The sequence below is a fragment of the Ctenopharyngodon idella genome, chromosome 7 (assembly GCF_019924925.1).
Source record: "Ctenopharyngodon idella isolate HZGC_01 chromosome 7, HZGC01, whole genome shotgun sequence".
Classification (NCBI taxonomy): domain Eukaryota; kingdom Metazoa; phylum Chordata; class Actinopteri; order Cypriniformes; family Xenocyprididae; genus Ctenopharyngodon; species Ctenopharyngodon idella.
This window is the reverse complement of record NC_067226.1, coordinates 30915591-30920579: the sequence shown is the minus strand read 5'-3', so window position 1 is coordinate 30920579 and position 4989 is coordinate 30915591.

Sequence of the window (4989 nt, the reverse complement as noted above, 5' to 3'; positions counted from 1 at the left end):
CAAATTTAAGGCCTACTCTTCCCTTTTGAGGGAACTTCTATGCTGCTGACGCTATGGGGACGCGCCCTCGTGGAACACACGCTGCGTCCGAAATCGAATGCTTCCCTACTATATAATATGCAAAAAACACTAGGCCAAAAGAGTAGTGTATCCGAATACATAGTATTTGAAAAACAATAGGCGAAAAGTCCCTGGATGTCCTACTATTTCCACTGGGATTCTGAAGTGTGCATTAGATGGACACTTTACTATCCCATAAGGCCACGGGAGAGGATTTATGAATGGAAGTTTTCCAGAAGAGGGCGGAGCCTGTACAGCTTGTGCCTCAGATACTCTGCCAAAAATTAAAACATCTGTTTGGTTTTGATTATCATCTCTATCGCAGTCATGCTCACGTGACATTGCAGTTCTTCATCATCATGAAAGTTTATTATCTACATGCGTTTTAAAGCCATATCAGTGTAAACTTCTGATTTATGGTTTTCTGAGCGCACACATCTGAAGCACTCGCACAGAAAGCTGTCTGTCAGACGGCACGTCCCGTGAGTATTAAACTAAGTTCTCTTTCATGTCTTATTGCACTTAAACTGTCAAATACACACAAAGTTCACATAAACAGTTGATTCTGTCTGTGAACGTAAACTGTATATTAGATCTGTGTATTAAAAATGAAAGCAGCGTTATGTACAGTACCTACTGCTGTATATGCTGTTAGTATGAATCAAACAACAAAAGACAAACAGAAAATAATTCACTGCTCTTGAATAACTTTAGTAGCTGTAATAAAAATACATTTCTTACCTGATTGCTGCTGTTAAATGCTCTGACGAGGAGATAAACATTTATTTCGGGGTTGATAGTGTTGCCATTGAAATGCATATATTCGAGTCATGAACCGCTCTGAGTATAACTTCACGGGTTGCCTTCTCTTAATTACGGTTACGACATGGCGCAGCATAAGCTCATTGTTTTGGTTCAGGAGGAACTGTAAAAGGTGGCTGCTGTTTTGGTGTTGGTGCTCGGTGACTGACGTCTGTCTACAACTCTGCATAGCATGAAACACACTGAATCTGATGACGTGTGATGTCTGCGCGATCAGGTGAGCGAGGGTATGTAAATACATATGCTGACAGGCGACATCGTATCATTGCATTCGGACCGAATCCAATGATTGGACAAACATTTTTTGGTCCTACACCTTGCACAGACAATATATATGTATGTATGTATGTATGTATATATATATATATATATATATATCGTCTGTGCATATATATATATATATATATACATACATATGGCAAGCCGTATTGCCTTTTATTCATTCTCAGGATATGAATTCATGATATCAGCAATTCAATTCTTGATATCAGGAACTGCATTTCCTCTAGTAACAATGCTAACAATTCTTGATATCAACAATTCAATTCTTGATATCAAGAATTTATTTCTTACTAGTTGAAATTCCAGTTTTACATATCAGAAATACAATTCTTACTAGTAAAATCATAATTTTTGATATCAATAATTACATTGTTACTAGTAAAAATGTGAATTTTTGATATCTGAAAATGTATTTCTGATATCAATATAATTTCAGATATCTAAAATGGCTTTCTTACTAGTAACAATCACATTCATGATATCAGAAACTAACATTGTCACTAGTGACAATCAAATTATTGATATCAAAAATTTACATTGTTACTAGTAGCAATTCAATTGTTCATATGAAGAATAGATATTTGCACTAGTAACAAAGTAATTAATGATATCAAGAATTATGATTTTTACTAGTAAGAATTGTATTTCTGATATGTGAAATTGGAATTTCAACTAGTAAGAAATCAATTCTTGATATCAACAATTGAATTTGAATGGCAGCCTATGGTGACATTTCACTAGAGAAAATTCAATTACAGATATCAAGAATTGAATTGTTGATATCAAGAATTAACATTGTTACTAGTGGAAATGTAATTCCTGATATCAAGAATTCATATCCTGAGAATGAATAAAAGTCAAAACGGCTTGCCATAAATACATTTAGACCACTTAACTCAGTGACTGCTATCAAGAGACTTTTAACCAGCATAACATAAAATGTTTCTGGAACAAATCGCCTACCCTGCCTTTAATTGACTGACAACATGAAGCTGTTACCTACAACAGATCCATCCCTTCCCTCGTCTGAGGAGCTTTGAAGACAATCTGGACATTTTCTTCAGGGTTATTCAGTGTTGAGTAAATGTCACATCACCTCTGTCTGAAGGGCATTATCACAGCGATCTTCTCCCTCCGACTGCAGTTCATTCAGAGCCGATAACAGCTGACGTGTGGCTTACTCTGGATGTGTGAAGACCGAGAGAACTGAAGGAATCCAGAGGGAGAAAATCACCAATAACACTGAAGTCTTACAGATAGCAGCATTGACCTCAACCGGTGCTGGAGGGCATCTCCCACAATCTTTTGCAAATGTATTTACTTATTTATTTTGAGTGAACTACACTACAGTTCAATATTTTGGGGTCGGTAAGATTTTTTAATGTTTAACTAATGTTTAACAATGATGAAAAGTTGTGCTGCTTAATATTTTTGTGGAAATCATGTTACATTTTTTCAGGAGTCTTTGATGAATAGAAAGTTAAAAAAAAACAGCATTTATTTGAAATAAAAATCTTCTGTGACATTATAAATGTCTCTACTGTCACTTAGTTCAATATAATGCATCCTTTCTAAATAAAAGTAATAATTTCTTTACTGGCCCCAAACTTTTGAGTGGTACCATATCCCTTTAAATAACCAACAGTGAAAACATGGGAAGTGCACATGACGAAATGTCTTGAGATGCATCTCTTTACCTCACAAATGTGTATTATCCATCATAACATCAGTCTGAGACAAAAGCTGGCGAGATGTCCAGTGACGTCAGTGCTGTGACTGATTTCTGCTGGACTCTCTGGGAGGTCTTCATCACAGCGCCGCTGAACAGGACAGGATTAATAGAGGAACAAAGACAACCAGCTGGGCCGTGACGTGACAAACCCCTTCCAATCGAGGAGGAGAACATGATTGAGCCTTTGAACATATAACAGTGTCCTGCTGCGAATATGACAGGAACAGACACTTATGCTTTTGTGTAATTTCATTCTGATTTTTTGAGCAGCTCATGTGGATTTCCTGACAATGTCGTTGTAGTTGAAGTGCGAATGCTTTCATTTCCTCATGCGGTGTTTTATCTGAAGGTATGCGATAGTGGAATGAATCAGAAGAACAAACTTTAGAGATGTTCTAGTAGCTTTTATGAAGGCATGACAAAGTTAGTTTTGTGAAACAATATAATAACATTGTGTGATGAATTGGCCAAAATTGTATGTGTTAGTCACTTCTGCCAAATACCTTGATGGTGTGATTCTGTCCTTTTTCAGAGCTTGCTTTTCCTTCTATTTAAAACAAAAATTTCAGACCTTCTGTCTATCATCTCATTTTGTGTTTCACAGAAATTAAAAAATAATACCAGGTTGGAATGACATGAGGGTGAGTAAATGATGTCCTTTAATGCTATTTCATGCATTCTGACTTATTTACACTGTTAAAGAGTTGGATTCTCATGCTAAACATGGCCAAAGTTTCAAAACACGAGTTGGACGTATGATGGAGTATTTCTGTGCCAAAAATATTCCAAATCCTCATAAACTTCGCAATCTTTTTTTCGAGTATGGGCCTTTGTAATGTCATAAAGGTCGGAATTCCTTGTACGGGCACTTCTCCCGGAAGAGCGTGCACACACGTCGACCAGAGCACGCCCATCAACGCGCGTTCGGCTTCACGGAAGTCCTCAGCAGCGCTGCACAGGTCACATGACTTCACGAAATCAACAATGTCACCAAAGAAGTGTGTTTTTGGTTGTAAGGGAAAGATAACCTTGCTTCCCAAAGAACCCAGTATTAAGTTGAGCTGAGAGATTTGTGCTCACACATTACATTGATGCGCTCTTGATATTTGTTATTAAAATAACCATAGAAACTGATAGTTGCACTTTTTTATTGGTTAAAATGAATGGAGAATATCTTGTGTTTTTCCGTGGCTGCTCAAGCCCTCAGGATCGGTGCTTATGGTTTCGTAAACAAGGCCCAGTTTGGTGCTGGATTTACAGATCGTTTGAAACTGAAAGATGGAGCGGTCACAGTGGTAATGATCCCAGTCAGTCGGAACCGCAGGTGGTGAGTAAAACTGCTTCAAATGTCTGTTTTGTTGGCAGTTGGCGCGTAAGTGCATATAATGTAAACAACACAAACGTATAATGAATCAAAAGTTATCCATGGATAATGCGTTGGTGTATTGTGTGTGTTTAAATACAGTAGTTTTGCTGACCATTGATAGCTTGCAGACGATCGCTACACAAAAGCTGCGGATGCTCGTCACTCTTTAGCTCCGCTCACACGGCACGCCTCCGGGAGCTCGGCTGTTTTCGGAAAGACTCGGTACAGCATATGTATCTTTTATAAATATGATAAAACTAAAGACTTTTTGGAGATATGAAGGATGCACTGCTACTCTATAGGTACTCAAGATTAACATGAGATTGGCAGAAACTGTGTGTGATAGCCCCCCTTTTAAATAATGTTGTTAATTAATCTTACAGTTGCATGAAAAAGTATGTGAACCACTTGCAGAATCTGTGAAAATGTGAGTAATTTTAACAAAATAAGAGAGATCATACAAAATGTATGTTGTTTTTTATTTAGTACTGTCCTGAGTAAGATATTTTATATAAAAAATTTTTATATATAGTCCACAAAAAAAAAAAAAAAAAAAATGCTGAATTTATTAAAATAATACTGTTAATAATAATACTATTCTTAATACTGTGTGTGGTTACCTGGATGATCCACGGCTGTTTTTATGTTTTGTGATGGTTGCTCTTTTTTGTTTTTCTTATTTTGTTTAAATATCTTTTTTTGTTTTTCATTTAGTACTGCCCTTCGG